This window comes from Macrotis lagotis, chromosome 6, assembly GCF_037893015.1.
Source record: "Macrotis lagotis isolate mMagLag1 chromosome 6, bilby.v1.9.chrom.fasta, whole genome shotgun sequence".
In the NCBI taxonomy this organism is placed as follows: domain Eukaryota; kingdom Metazoa; phylum Chordata; class Mammalia; order Peramelemorphia; family Peramelidae; genus Macrotis; species Macrotis lagotis.
Genome location: NC_133663.1, coordinates 214,065,556 through 214,082,831, shown reverse-complemented (window position 1 = coordinate 214,082,831; position 17,276 = coordinate 214,065,556). Strand labels below are relative to the sequence as shown.

The window sequence follows — 17,276 nt, the reverse complement described above, 5'->3', positions numbered from 1 at the left end:
TTTTTCTTGACCACAATGATACTGATGTATTTCTATGGAGGCCTCTTAAATGATGTCTGTCAATTGATGTCAATTAGTTTATCAACTAATTGATTAACATTTAACATTTCCTGGTTACACTAATTGTGCATCATGCCTTCATAGGTATGGAAATTTATATTAAATGGATATACCAATGTTTTTAGCTTCTCAACAGTATGAGAATCAAATATATGGGGAATCAAAGTGTCATTGATTTCATGACATGGAAGAATAGAAATAGGTGCAGAAAATAGTAATGTTTTAATAGATCAAGAAGTGGAGAATGGCATTTCATCTCATAGAAGTGATTTAAGAGAATTTTCTCAGTGAGGCATTTTGTCTTTGTATACTGCTCTTACTATTTTCTTCACCTTGTTTTATTTCATATTCATCCTTCTGAGAGTCAGGAGAGGGTCCAATAATATCAAATCAAGAAAGCATTAGCCATACTCATATTTAGAATAATAGGAATAACCAGTGCATGTGAATAAATATATTTGATGTGTGAACTTCTAATTCCTGCAAAAGTTTCTGCTCATCCATGGCCATTCATTAGCCCATCATGATCATCCATGAAGGAAAATAACTGTGATACTTGCTTTCCTTGCTGCTGGGACTATGGCAGGGAGCAGCACCTCCATGTTGCCACTCATATCCTGGCTTCAACTGACAATTAGCTTCCCCCAGTGCAATTTATATATGGTTTAGGGTTTGTTTTGTGAGAACTTTGGTTAATTATCTGGCTGTAACTTACATGGAAAAAAAGTAATCTCATCTGAAAATTTAATTTTTTCTGAGTTGGTCCCCCTCTCCCTCTTCAATGTGGAGATGTATTATTTTGGTTTTTCTCATCCCAATAGATTATATTTTTCAGTTAGATTTGAACAAAAGATTCCTTACTTTTTCTTTTTATGCAATAATTTACACTTGATTCTATAATTAATTATAACTACAATATCTTGTTATAACTTTCTGTATAAATTACAATAAATACATAAATGAGAAGATAAATTCAACCAAAGAAACACCAGAATTGAAAAATGGAAAAGTTATTAAAAATTAAAGTAACTCCCATTTTTGTTGGCAGTCAAAAATCTTCAGTTATTTTCCATTTTAATTTTCTTTCTTCTTTTTGGCTTTTGCAAGGAAATAGGGTTAAGTAACTTGTCTAAGGTCACACACAGATAAGTAAATATTAAGTTTTTGAGGTCAGATTTAAACTCAGGTCTTCCTGTCTCCAGCTGCCCCTTCATTCTGATTTTCTATCAGGAATAGAGATAAACCATAGCTTTTGGGTATGTTGACAGGACTGGAAAAAGACCAAATAGCTGCTTAGTTTTACTAATGTCTATTCCTTTCTTAGCAATAATTCCAGATAGTTTTGAAGCAGGAGGAAATTTCAAAATATTTTGGTTTCATTTTGTTTTCAACACTGGAAATGCACACAGATGGATTGCCACAAAATTTGAGCTTGAATATTTTTTCCCAAAATCTTTAGGCCTGCATATCTGGATGTTTACATACACTAGAAAGAATAGTAGACAAGTGAGTGGAGGGGAAAAAACAGTCCAAAAGTGGGAGGAGAAATAGAATAGAATAGAATAGAAAATTTAGGTTTTTAAATATAACTATATATATATAATATATATATATATAAATTTCATGATATGTCTCCCTCTAGAAACACTTAATTTTGAAATGACTTATATTGCCCATCATTGTTTTATACTCGCTTGCTAGCTTATAAGGTTATTAAAATTAGGGAACAAATGCATTGATAACATTTCATTATAATGTCTGCTGAACACATAATATTAGCCAAATCAATATTTGCTTGATTGTAGAGTCCTAATTGTAAAGACTCTACAGTGTATCATTTTTCATGATCAAAAGGCAAAAGTGAGTATTAGGGAATAAATTTTGGGTTTCTATGGTATCCACTACTATTTATCTCAGTGTAACAGATTCATTTGTATTTTACTTCACCTGTCAGTTGCTTTATTATCTACTATTTATGGAGGGGATATGATCTTGAGGACCTCCATGAGTCTGGACTTAAAAATAATAATTAAATTAAATATTTGTTGTTCTAATATAGAACAAATGGGAACTCTAGTGTTTGGGCTTAAATGGAACAAACCAGAATTAGGTTAACATACATGTTTATTGCTACTTCTCTAAGCTTGTTGATTATACAAACTTGCATGGGGAGATTAGCTGGGAAATTAGACCTCCAAGGTGGAAATATTGGAAATTGGATCTGTACACATTTTACTTTCAGAAGGTGAATCTGAAAAGCAAGGAAGGGAATGGCCTTCAACTTAGGATGGGAATGGATATTTAGACATGCCAAGAGGGATGACTCCTTGTTCCTTATCAGTTATACCAAGATCGCCTCACATGGGAATCTTCCCCTCTTCAGAATCCTGGAGCACCCAGTGACGTTTGATAGAATGAGATATTATTAAGGCCAATAGTTCCTCCATTTTGGTCAAAGTGGTGCCTTCAGACCAATGAAAGTGAGAGGATGTTATGGGCAAAATGGAGGAAAATGGCACAGTATGTAACAAAACACTACCGAATCTAGAGTTGACAAGAGATATGAGCAGGCAGTGCAGGGTTTATAAGGAGATACAGTTTTACAGGGAAAGGGAAAGATGAATGATGCTTTGACAAAATCAAAAGGGACAGTTCCATTTGACAAGTGAATTGTGCAAATAAGAGGTACAAAAAGAGGGGAGCAAAGAAACAAAATTCAGATACATTCCTCTGGAAACATCCAATGGAGTTCAGGAGTTCTCAGAGTAGGACTTCACTAATTCAGAAGGCTTGGAGACTGTTTTCTGTTAAAACATAAAAATTGTTGCTTGGATAATAATCATAACAAATCTTATGTTTCTATTATTAGAAAATGAAATTTGCAACCCTTTAAACCAGGAAATTTACAATTTTAAGTTTATCAATTGTCATGCTGATATACACAGAAAACTCAGATGCAAATAGAAAATTAGAACCCAGCTTTTATACTTGGTGTTATTCACTTCCCCATTTGGAGGATAAGATTATACTAAGAAATTAATAACAGAACATTCTTATAATAATATGAACTCTAATACAAAAGTGAATGCCAGATTAACTTCAGTTGTAACAAAAAGGTTCAGGGATGGTATAGATAAATATATTTAATAATCAATTTCAAAAAAGCAAGCATTAAGTAATTTATAATAAAACATCTTCAACTTTTAGTTTGATGTTTAAATGTCTATGTCTTCCTTTAACTCCTTCAAGTTCTCCTCTAAGAATTTGGTTGCTATACTATTTGGTGCATACATATTTAGTATTGAAATTACTTTATTGTCTATGGTATCTTTTAGGAGAATATAATTTCCTTCTTTATCTCTTTTAACAATACCTATTTTTGCAGCTTCTTTGTCTGAGATAAGGATTGTAACCACTGCTTTTTTCACTTCAGCTGAAGCAAAATATATGTTTGCTCCAACCTTTTACCTTTACTCTATATGCATCGCTCTCGGCTTCAAATGTGTTTCTTGTGAGCAGTATATTGCAGGATTCTGGTTTTTAATCCATTCTACTATTCACTTATACTTTAAGAGAGAGTTCATCTTCTTCACATTCAAAGTTATAATTACTAACTCTTTATTGCCCTCCATGTTATCTTCCCTCTGTTTGTATTTTTCCCTTTTCTTCACTTTATCCATATTGCCAGTATTTTGTTTCTGAATACCGACACTTTCAGTGTGTTTGTCCTCCTATATCCAACCCCCCTTCCATTTCCTCCCCCCACCCTATCCCCCATCCCCTTTTAATACTTGAAAGATAAGATAAGTTTCTTAGTTTAACTGAGTGTATGTATGTTAACTTTAAGCCAAATCTGATGAGAGTAAGATTCAGGTGATTCTCACTTCCTCCCTTCTTCCCCTCTATTGCAATAGGTCATTTGTACTTCTTAATGTAATGGGATTTGCCCCATTCAATCTCCTCCATCCTCCAATTTCTTAACTGTCTCCCTTTTCAAGCAGGTATGGTTTTTAAATCATTCTATCTGAGTCACAGAAAAGTCATGAGTGTCCATCACTTCTGGCTAAGTATATTCTCTTTAATAGTTACAATAGTTATAATTCTCTAGAATTATTAGAATCTTTCTCCCATGTAGGGATATATCCAGTTTCATCTTATTGGAGAGCAGTTTCATAGATAAGTCACAAATGTCCATCCCTTCTGGCTAATAGAGTTACAATTCTCAAGAGATAAGAGAATCTATCTCCCAGGTGTGGATATAGCCAGTTTTATCTTATTGGATAGCAGATTTTTCCCTTTTCCCTTTTTTTTACCTTGCTGTGGCTTTTTTGGGGGACAATCAGCAGGGATCTAAATTCCTCTAAGATCTTATGAGAGGCTTCAGGCCCTCCCCTATGCCCTGGAACTGTTAGGATGGTCTCTGCTTGGCTATGGTAGTGTGGAAACCCAAACTGCAACCTGGATCTGAGTGTGGGCAAACAGCTGAGTTCTATCCCAGGGAGAGCAGAGAGACTTCTGTAGTCTCTCCTGACCCCCTTACCATTTATGAGTTGAGAGTTCTGGATGTGTAGTGACTCTGCTGTCTCAATTGCAGGTTTTCAACACAGGCCTGCACTAAGGCCAGAGCTCCTCTCTGCACTCACTCTGGTGCAACAGAGTTCTCTCACCATCCCTTCTGGCTGTTCCCAGTGATTAAACTTCCCCCTCTGCCACAGACCCAGGCATCTAGCTGGGCTGTGCTATGCTGCAGCTGTGATTATTCTGAAGATTTTTCCAACCTCTGGTCCCAGTGGAGCAGACCTGTCCCAGAGATCTTTTCAGTTGTCTTGGACGGGGAAATTGTATCACTTAGTCTTTCTATGGATTCTGCCTCTCTAGATTTTGGCTAGAGTCATAATTTAATGGTTTTTAGAGTTTTGGGGGGAAGGAGTTTCTGGGAATTCCTGCCTTCATGCCACTATCTTGGTTCTGCCCCCAGGAATTTTGCAACTTAAAAACATACATATGCATATGGATGAATGTTGAAAAACTTTCATAACATGTATTTGGAAAAATAAAATATCAATGCAAAAATAAGAGAGAATTCAATACGCAATGAGGTACTAGAAATCTCAAGTTAATGAACTTTGATTATGCCATTTGCTTCTTTTTTTTGGCAAGACATTGGGGTTAAGCGACTTGCCCAAAGTCACACAGCTAGGTAATTATTAAATGTCTGAGGCCAGATTTGAACTCAGATCCTCCTGACTCCAGGGCCAGGTCTCTATGCACTATGCAACCTAGCTGCCCCATGCCATTTACTTCTAAGTTACTCCCAACATTGGGCAATCTATTCAAGGAATTTATCCCCACTCAAACTTGAGTAGAACCCAGTGTCTTCCCCATGTGGATAGGATCTGAATAGCATGGTTAAAAAAGTTAATCCAAACTCATTATCTATAATCTTTTTCAAAAGACTGGACTTTGAAATGAGGTCTATAGAAAAAGAGAAATCCTGGATCTTCTCAAATCAATGATTTTTAACAATTGTTTCTCTCACAGTCATCATAATTTGTAAACACATCCACTCATGCAAGTATATATCCATCCACCCATTCATTCATATCAATATACATATACTTAGTAGATAAATTCAATGGATAACTCAGGAAGATATGAGTTGAAATCTGGTGTATGTAACTCTGAACCTTTGTTTGTTTCAGTTTATCTCTCTGTAAAATAATAGTACCTATCTTTTCACATTGTTGTGAGAATCAAGTGGCAAAATAATTGCAAAGCACTTAAGACAGTTCCTGAATTAAATGCTACATAAATGTTAAATATTATTATTTTTTTCACCTGAAATACATGCAATTATTTTCTCTGATGATGAAGTATAAACTCCTTGAGGAAAGGAGCTGTTGTTTGTGTCTTTGTATTCCCTGTGCCTGACACAGTATTTGGTCCTTACTAGTCACTTAATAAATGTTAATTGATGAAATAAAAAAGAAAGGGTAGGTAGTGCTGCACGGTGGAAGGTGACTGAAGACTATTTTCCAGTAATTTACTTGATGTTTTTTGTATCAATTGGGATTGGTTGATTGTCTATAATCAAATCATAGAATTGATTATGATCATGGGGATGGGGTATATTCTTAAAATGACCCTGTGAGGGAATTTCAGTGTCTTTCTCAATTTGAAGAAGAAATTACAGACAGATATGTATAGTCCTATGAAGTTTGGCATTTTCTGACACGATACTAGATTTGATTTCATTTAAGGGCAAATTTCTTGGTAGCTAAGTCACAATAATATAATAATGATCTTCAATATTTGTAAAGAAGAAAAAGGATTCCTGAGATCTTTGTTGGAAAGATACTTCTTTGGGGGATTAGATTTGCTGGTTGTTACTGGCTTTGAATTCAATCTATATTATTAGGCTTTTGGTAAGAATGTTCTGTCACAGTTCATTAACAAAGTACATGATTTCAGTCTGTAGTCATTCAAATACTCCTTCATTTTTATGAGTTTCCATAATGCTTCTCCTTTGGTGAACTGGATCTAGGTCAGTGTAAAGTGAATATTGTCAGCACCAGGGAATTTTTCTATATTTTCTTTATATTTGAGCTCACTGAATCACTATACCATTTAAACTGACATCACATCATATTGTCTAATAAGGAATTTGATTTCACAGTATCACATGCTACTAAAACAATCACATCATTGAAATTTTGCATGCATTTTGTTGATATGTGATATGTCTCATTAAAGTCTCATCTTTGCAGCCTAGTGCCATATGATACAAGTCTAGAAAAAATCTCTTAAGAATAGTGAACAAAGACAAAATCACTAATGAGCAAATTCATGGAAGCAGGTGGTTCCAACCAGTCTGCTTGTACAGAACTTGCAAAGTAGAGTCAAAGAAATAATGCATTGGTGACATATCTGATATTGTGACTTTATTTCAAGTCTATTCAACAAATATTTATTAAGCACTCAATGTGCAAGGTACTGAATGGATGAATAGAAAAATAGATCTTTTTTATTACCTGTGAAGTATGTGCTGGGGATGCAAATATAAAATCAAAGACATTCCTTTGCCCTCACAATGTTTATGTACTAGTAGAAGAAAATGTCATATAAAGCCAGGAATGGAAATATGAGTTTAGAAATTTGCCAGGGTAGAGACATAGTTCCAGTGGCAATTTTTATTGTTGTTTTGTTTATTAGTCATGATCAACTTATTCATGACCCTAGGTTTGTCATTTCCTTTTCCATCCAGGAGCAATAACATTATTGATTTGATTGTGGTTCCAAGACTGGTGAGCGAGATGGATAACTTTGAATAACTCTTCCTCACTTAAATACAATTCATTTGCAAGTCAGGATACCACCCTCATGATTTCATTGGTCTTTGCAAATGAAGGACTGACATCAATACACAAGGAAGTAAATAAAAATATATACAAAGTAAGATGAAATCATCTCAAAAGGGAGAGAGAGCTATTAATTGGGAAGATTACAAAGAGATCTCATTTAGGAGGTGTCACCCAAGCCATTAAATCTTTTACAATGAGAATTAAATCAATCTTTGGAAACAACACATTTGGGAACTATAATATGCATGGAAAATAATGTTTCAGAATTTTCATATAAAAAAATTTACTAATAAATTCATGGTATATTATTATTATGAAACAATATGCTGTGACTTATTTAAAACATATCTGACAATAATTTCTTTTATCTTTCTTAAATTTTTCTAATATTCTCATACTCTTTACTAATTATGATTACCTTAAATTTTATTCAATTAAATAAGAAATATTAAGTTTAAGAACTATCAATTTGTATTTGCAAAGAAATGCACCTTATAACAAATATGCAAACATTAGAAAATGCCAATGAACTTCACTGGGCAGTATCTGAATAATGCAATATTTAGATCTACTATCAAGTTTAACATACATAAAATAGATAGAATCATGTAAGTAAATCGCCCACTTAAGGCCTTATTTTACTCACAAAACATGTTATAGTGTTTGTTCCCCATTTTTGAAGATCATGGCATCAAGGAGGTGATGCCATGACAAGTACATGAATTGGATTTCAGTGAGGGGGATGCTGTGCTAAGTCACTAGCCTTACTTTCTCTTCCAGAGCCATTTGGTCCAGTGGCCAGATAAGAATCAGAATGACTGGCTCTGGATGGCAATCAGGGTTAAGTGATTTGCCCAAGGTCACACTCCTGTCTTTCTGACTCCAAGGTTAGTGCTCTATTCACTGTACCAATTAGCTACTACTTATGGATAATTTAAATATACTATATTTAAATTATACACATGTAGGTCCTTTTCCCTTTTTTAATGATCTCTTGATAATGATCTCTAGATAATTTAAATTATACTATATTTATAGACATTAATATTTATTCTATTTACAAGAATAACTCATATTTAGCTGAAGAAAAGGACCATGAACATACATTTAGAAAATGGAAACAATAAAAACAATTCAATTGTCCTTTTTTGTGTTCCTGTCTTAGTTCTTGGTTATATCAAGCTGAGTTTTTGACTGCAACATTTTTCCTGATCTTGTTTTCAACATGTTTTCAATGGATTTGAATCTGTAATATCTCTATGGTGATTGTCAAACTTTAATCTTTACAAGAAAATTATAATAATTTATCCTTATTTTTAGACTAATTTGTCTCAGGATTTGGGGAAACATACATTTCCCAAGAAATTCAGTTCAATAATTCTCTTATTAAAATATAACTGGAGGGTAACCATGCTTAATAATACGCAAGCAGTAAATAGACCATCTGAGATTTGAACCTAGATTATGAAGTCTGAATTCAGGAGTTTTTGAACTTTCCTGGCTTATGATTAATATTGCAAATACCTCTTCCTTGCCTCCTCAATAATCCTTGGATTTGTTTACTTCAAAGACTCTGAACTCAGCACACCATCACAGCAATTTAGAGTTAAAAAGGATCTCAGAAACCAAACATTTGGACTAAATCATACATGAATGACTCTGTAATGTAGATGATATTATTGTCATTTTACAGATAAGGAATCCAAGGTAGACAGAGACCAAGTGAATTCCTAAGGGTCACATGTCTAAAAAAGCTGACAGATTTTATATTCATGTTTTCCTTTTGTACAATATTCTATCTAATGAGACATCTAATTGCATTCTAATATAGTCTAAGTGTTAAAGGTCAGGAACTATCATCCAGGGTAATAAAAAAATTAAGAACTATGTTTTTCTTGCTAAGGAAAATATACTAATACATTAATATATAATATACTAATGCATAAACTAATAATTTTAGAAATCTTTGATAATGTAAACTTCAGCTAGGTGGTTCAGCAGTTTGAGTGCTGGGCTTGGAGTCAGAAAGATCTGAGCTCAAATCTGACCTTAGACCCTTACTAGCTGTATGACCATGGACCCTAAGTCACTTAAGTTTGTTTTCACAGGGTCCTCATTTTTAAAATTCATTAGAGAAATGGCAAATTATTATGGTATCTTTCCAAAGAAAACCCCACAAAAAAGGTTCATGAAGAATTGAATCCGAATAAAAATGACTGAAAAACAACAAAAAGTATAATTGCTAAAATTAATGTAATTATGAAGTATAAAATAGATATTTTATTCAGCCCAGTACAATAAATTAACTTCTTAGGCAAGTTGAGAGAATTATAAGGCATCATCTATTAGATGATGACAAGTGACAACACTTCTTGAGATTAGTTGAGGGTATCAATCATGGAAATGAATGTAAGACACTTGGGACACTAATGCATTGCTGCTAGAATTGTGAACTGATCCAACCATTCTGGAGAGCAATTTGGAATCATATGCCCTGTGATCCACCAATATCACTAATGAGTCTATGTAGCAAGAGATCATTAAAAAAGGGAAAAGGACCTACATGTGTATAAATATTTATAGCAACCTTTTTTGTGGTGAGAGAATATTGGAAACTGAGGGACTACAATCCTTTGGGGAAATGGACAAACAGACTGGTACATGAATGGAATGGAATACTATTGTGCAATAAGAAACAATGAATAGGCAGATGACAGGGAAACCTAGAAAGATAAGCAATAGAATCAGGATAACATTATGCACACTATGAGTTACATTGTGAAATGATTAACTATGAATGACTCAATTCTCAGTAATACAAGACAGGGTCTTCCTTCAGGAAGGGAAATGTTATCCATATTTCAGATAAAGCACTGATTGACTTTGAATGTAGATCAAACCATATTGTTTTCACTTTAGTCTTTTTTCATGATTTTTCCTTTTTTATGTTCCCTCACAACCATATCTAATATAGGAATTAGTTTTACATGATAGAACATGTATAACCTATATCAAATTGCCTACCATTTTAAGTAGAGGAAAGGAGATGGAAGGAGGAAGAAAAATTTGGAACTCAAAATCTTGTAAGAATGAATGTTAAAAATTCATATGTAATTTTTTGGGGAAACACATTGTTATTTAAAAAAAGAAGAGAAAGTTCGAAGCATGGCCTTAATTTTTTTCAGGAAGATATAAGGAAAAGTTATGAGTTGAAAGAGTGTAAGGTTTTTGGGGGAAAGAGAATGCCAGGGTGCATAGGAGATTTGAGAAGGTATTATTTAAATGATATAGAATTGTGGGGTAATGTGATGTTATTATGGTTCTGTTCCAAGGCTATTACAAATTACAATGTATACCTTTGAAAAAAGGAGGCCTAGAAGACAAAAAAAGACTTATAAATGTCAGAGGCCAAGGCACCTCTACTATCACGTGTCCACCCTTTGTTTTGCCTATTACTTTATTTTCGTAGTTTTACTCTAGTAAAGGAATTGTTTTCATAAGAATACCAAACATCTAACTTAAACTCTTTTCTCAACCCTTTTTCATTAAATGGAAACATTTTCATCATTTGCATTCTTTGCCAATACTATAGAACATAAAATATAGCTGTGGGCTATCCTTGAGCAGGATAGCCCACAGTTAACTACCTAACTGGCTCAACAAAGAAACAACATTTTAAGGTATTTAGTAGGGTAAAAATCCTTTAATATGTAACTTTAATAGTATTAATGGATGGTCATAGAAAATAGCTTTTCTGGCTCATGTAAAGGAAAGTGATAGAGGCAATTTAATATTTTACATAGTAAGGACAATATTGTATGAGTGATCAACTGTGAAAGACAGATACTTTGATTGAAGACAATGATCAAAGACAATTCCCAAGACCTCCATGATCAAAAATGTTATCTGTCTTCAGGGAGGGAGCTTATAAACTATGAATTTTGCAATCATACCATGAATCATACTATGAATGTAGTAATCAAAAGTAATCATACTTTTAAATTTTTTCTTTATTTTTGTCACTTTCTTTTGTTATGTTCTCTTTTGCAACCTAGCTAATATAGAAATATGTTTGGCATTGATCTCTCATGTATAATCAAAATCAAAGTGCTTATCTTCTTAAAGAGGGAGGATAGACTGGGAAAAATGAAAAGAATTGGGATCTCACAATTTTAAAAAAATTTAAAAAATTTTATGTGTAATATTTAACAAAAGAAAAATAAAACACCTCCCCCCATTACTTTATTCCATTTACAAACACCTAATCACATATTATTCCTTTCCTTAAAAGGGTGATCATTACAAGTGAAAAACTGAATTCTTCTAAATTGATCCCTTTCTTGCTTTCATGCCCTATACAAATATCTAAAAATAAGGAGAAATTTTGTGACTTTACAATAGATAAATACTTAAAGTAGCTGCTAATTTGTTTGTTTTTCCTCTATCTGAGTTCCTTTGAAGCTTAACAAGATAATGCAGTGGACTGAGCACTGTTCCTGATTTCAAATTCAAACTCAGACACATCTTAGTTATAATCAATGTCTTTCTTCATTTCCTCAACTATGAAATGAAATAATGATAGCACCCACTTATAAGGGTTATTGTGCAGAGTATATTTGTAAATCACTTAACATCATAGTGTTTTTAGCACATTTTGTTTCTTTCCTTCTGATTGACTTCTAAGTGTTTTTGCTCAGTTTTTTGGGGGCACTGCTATTTATCCAAGGGGGAAAATCAAGAGTATATTTATGGAAGATGTTAAAGTTTATTACAATAACTAATTTCCATATTATTTCTCATTTCTTTCTATGTTCTTCACCTTTGACAACTGACTACATATAGGGTTATCCCTGGTCTTCCTGTGTCTTGTTTCTTCTCTAGAACTCTCAAGTAAGTAAATCCAAATGCTGTATTCAGATAAACTCTGCGGGATGGAAAGCAGTTCTATGCATTAGCTGCAATAAACTTAAAAATCATCCTTAAATAGTTTTGATTTCTAACAAGGCAGGGAGGAATTTTTCAAATACTAAAAGGTCTATAAATGCTGATCATTCAAAAATGTTATAGATCTGGAGAAAAACAAACCATTTCTTCTCAGTCATAAAGTTATAGAAGTACTTAAAAATGATGGACAATAGTTTTGCTTGTTTTTATTGTTATATGAAATTAATTTCAGAGGATCCATGATGTTTTTCAATCTATGATGAATACCTTTCTTGGGGAAGAAATGATGCTTTAGTGTGGCTAGGTGGCATAGTGGATAAAGCACTGGCCCTGGAGTTAGGAGTACCTGGGTTCAAATCCAGTTTCAGACACTTAATAATTACCTAGCCGTGTGGCCTTGGGCAAGCCACTTAACCCCGTTTGCCTTGCAAAAAAATGATACTTTATTATGCATTTGGGAATATGGTAAAATAAGGGTTAGCATATTTTTCTGACAGAAAAATTTTGAAACCAATGGTCTGCTTATAGTTAAGGTTTTAGGTGAGAGCATATGAAAAAAGAAGAGCCTGACATCCTGTATTATATAGTTAAAACATTTCTACTGAGTTTAAATTTTTTTAAGATTTTATTTATTTTAAGTTTTACAATTTTTCCACCAATCTTACTCCCTTTCCCCCACCTCCAACAGAAGGCAATTTGCCAGTCTTTACATTGTTTCCATGGTATAGATTGATCCAAATTGAATGTGATGAGAGAAATCATATCCTCAAGGAAGAAACATAAAGTATAAGAGATAGCAAGATCAGACAATAAGATATCAGGTTTTTTGGTAAATTAAAGATTATAGTCCTTGAACTTTGTTCAAACTCTACAGTTCTTTGTCTGGATACAGATGGTATTCTCCATTGCAGACAACTCCAAATTGTCCCTGATTGTTGCACTGATGGAATGATGAGTCCATCAAGGTTGATCATTGCCCCCATGTTGCTGTTAGAGTGTACAGTGTTTTTCTGCTTCTGCTCACCTCACTCAGCATCAGTTCATGCAAATCACTCCAGGTTTTCCTGAATTCCCATCCCTCCTGGTTTCTAATGGAACAATAGCATTCCATGGCATACATATACCGATAAGCCATTCCCTAATTGAAGGACATTTACTTGATTTCCAATTCTTTGCCACCACAAACAGGGCTGCTATCAATATTTTTGAACAAGGGATGTTTATATCCTTTTTGATAATCTCTTCATGGTACAGACCCAGTAATGGTATTGCTGGATCAAAGGGTATGCACATTTTTGTTGCCCTTTGGGCATAGTTCCAAATTGTTCTCCAGAAAGGTTGGATGAGTTCACAGCTCCACCAACAATATAATAGTGTCCCAGATTTCCCACAACCCTTCTAACAGTGATCATTATCCTTTCTGATCATATTGGCCAGTCTGAGGGGTGTGAGGTGGGACCTCACAGAAGCTTTAATTTGTATTTCTCTAATAAGTAATGATTTAGAGCAATTTTTTTCATGTGACTATGGATTGCTTTGAGCTCCTCATCTGTAAATTGCCTTTGCATGTCCTTTGACCATTTGTCCACTGGGGAATGGCTTTTTAAAAAAAAATATGACTCAGTTCTCTATACAATTATTTATTTATTTATTTTTTAGATTTTTCATGGCAATAGGGTTAAGTGGCTTGCCCAAGGCCACATGGCTAGGTAATTATTAAGTGTCTGATTTCGGATTTGAACCCAGGTACTCCTGACTCCAAGTCCAGTGCTCTATTCACTTCGCCACCTAGCCACCCCTCTCTGTATGATTTAGAAATGAGTCCTTTGTCAGGAACATTAGTTGTAAAGATTGTTTCCCAGTTTACTATATTTCTTTTGATCTTGGTTACAGTGGTTTTGTCTGTGCAAAAGCTTTTTAATTTAATGTAATCGAAATCATTTAGTTTGTTTGTAGTGATGTTCTCCATCTCTTCCTTAGTCACAAACTGCTTCCCTTTCTATAAATCTGACAGGTAAACTAGGTTTTGATCTTCTAATTTGCTTATAGTATTTTTTATGTCTAAATACTGTATCCATTTGGATCTTATCTTGGTATAGGGTGTGAGCTATTGGTTGAATCTAAGTTTCTTCCATACTAACTTTAATTTTTCCCACCAGTTTTTATCAAAGAGAGAGTTTTTATCCCAATAGCTGGACTCTTTGGGTTTATCAAACAGCAGATTACTATAATTGTGTCCTGCTATTGCACCTAGTCTATTCCACTGTTCCACCACTCTATTCCTTAGCCAATACCAGCCAGTTTTGATGACTGATGCTTTAAAATATAATTTTAGATCAAGTAGGGCTAAGCCACCTTCTTTTGCACTTATTTTCATTAAAACATTGGAAATTCTTGACTTTTTATTTCTCCATTCGAATTTACGTACAAACTTTTCTAACTCATTGAAGTAACTTTTTGGAATTTTGATTGGTAGGGCACTAAACAAGTAGTTTTTTATTATATTAGCTCTACATATCCATGAGCAGTTGATATTTGCCCAGGTATTTAAATCTGATTTAATTTGTGTGAGAAGTGTTTTATAATGGTTTTCAAAAAGTTTCTGAGTCTGCTTTGGCAAATAGACTCCCAGGTAGTTTATATTGTCTGACTTTATTTTGAATGGGATTTCTCTTTCTAGCTCTTCCTGCTGTATCTTGCTAGTCATATATATAAAAGTTGAGGATTTATGAGGATTTATTTTATATCCTGCAACTTTGCTAAATTTGCTAATGGTTTCCAGTAGTTTTTTTGGATGATTTCTTGGGATTCTTTAGGTATACCATCATGTAACCTGCAAATAGTGAGAATTTTGTCTCTTCTTTCCCAGTTCTAATTCCTTCAATTTCTTTTTCTTCTCTAATTGCTGAAGCTAACATTTCTAATATGATATTGAATAGTAGTGGTGATAATGGGCATCCCTGTTTCACCATTGATCTTATTGGTAGTGCCTCTAGCCTTTTCCCCATTATATATAATGTTTGTTGATGATTTCAGATAAATACTGCCTATTATTCTAAGGAACAGTCCATTTATTCCTGCACTGTCTACTGTTTTTAGTAGGAATGGGTGCTGTATTTTGTCAAAAGCATTTTCAGCATCTATTGATATAATCATATAATTTCTGATAGGTTTGCTGTTCATATAATTAATTATACTAACAGTTTTCTAGTACTGAACCAACCCTCCATTCCTGGGATGAATCCTATGTAGTCAAAATGTATTATCCTAGTGATAATTTCTTTTCATCATTTTGCTAAGAATTTACTTAAGATTTTTGCATCTATATTCATCAGGGAGATAGGTCTATAATTTTCTTTCTGTTTTAACTCTTCCTGGTTTAGGTATCAGCACTATATTAGTTTCCTAGAAAGAGTTAGGTAGAGTTCCGTCTTCCTTTATTTTTCCAAAGAGTGTGTATAGAATTGGAACCAATTGCTCCTTAAATGTTTGGTAGAATTCACTTGTGATTCCATAAGGCCCTAGAGATTTTTTCTTAGGGAGTTCAATGATGGCTTGCTGATTTTCTTTTTCTGAGATAGGGTTGTTTAGGTATTTAATCTCTTCTTCATTTAAGCTGGGCAACTTATATTTTTGTAAATATTGGTCCATTTCACTTAGATTGTCAAATTTATTGGCTTAGAGTTGGGCAAAATAATTCTGAATTATGACTTTAATTTCTTCCTCATTGGTGGTAAGTTCACCTGCTTCATTTATGATACCATAAATTTGGTCTTCTTTCTTTTTTAACCAAATTCAACAGAGGTTTATAGATTTTATTGGTTTATCATAAAATTAACACTTCATTTTATTTATTAATTCAATAGATATTTTTGCTTTTGCTTTTATTAACTTCTCTTTTTTAACTTTTAGAATTTCTAATTTGGTATTCAATTGGGGATTTTTAATTTGTTCTTTCTCTAATTTTTTTACTTGCATATTTAGTTCATTGATTTCCTCTTTCTCTAATATATTCATGTAAGCAATTAAAGATATAATATATCCCCTGACAGCCACCTTGAGTGAATCCCATAGGTTTTGGTATGTTGTTTCCTCATTGTCATTATCTAAGATAAAATAGCTAATTCTTTCTATAATTTGATATTTGATCTGCTCAATCTTTAAAATGAGGTTATTCAGTTTCCATTTACTTCTGATCCTTTATCTCCCTGGACCAATATTGCACATGATTTTTATTGAAATTTCATCTAAGAAATATGTATTCCCTGTTTCTGCCTCTCTGCAATTTGATCATTAGGTTTTTAAGCCCTAGTACATGGTCAGCTTTTGTATAGGTACCATGTACTGCATAGAAAGAAGTATATTCTTTTCTATCCCCATTCAGTTTCCTCCATAAGTCTATCATATCTAGTTTTTCTATCAATCTATTTACCTCCTTAACTTCTTTCTTGTTTATTTTATGATTTGATTTATCTAAATCTGAGAGTGGGAGGTTGAGGTCTCCCATTCTACAGTTTTCCTTTCTATTTCCTGCTGTAGTTCTTTCAGCTTCTCTTCTAAGAATTTGATCGCTATCCCATTGGGTGCATATATATATATATATATATATATATATATATATATATGTATATATATATATGTATATATATATATATACATATATATATATATATATATATATATATATATATATATATATATATATATATATATATATTCTGTATTGAAATCACTTTATTGTCTATGGTACCTTTTAGGAGGATATAGTTTCCTTCCTTATCTCTTTTAACACTATTTTTGCAGCTGCTTTTTCGAGATAAGGATTGCTACCCCTGCTTTTTTTCACTTTAGTTGAAGCAAAATATATTTTGTTGCAACCTTTTACCTGTGCTCTATATGTATCTCTTTGCT

At 33.3% G+C, this 17,276-nt stretch overlaps 1 pseudogene; it reads right to left on the bottom strand.

Annotated features, from left to right (window-relative positions):
* Positions 1 to 59: 59 nt before the first annotated feature.
* On the bottom strand, positions 60 to 674 carry LOC141492333 (acyl-protein thioesterase 1 pseudogene; annotated as a pseudogene).
* Positions 675 to 17,276: the final 16,602 nt, after the last annotated feature.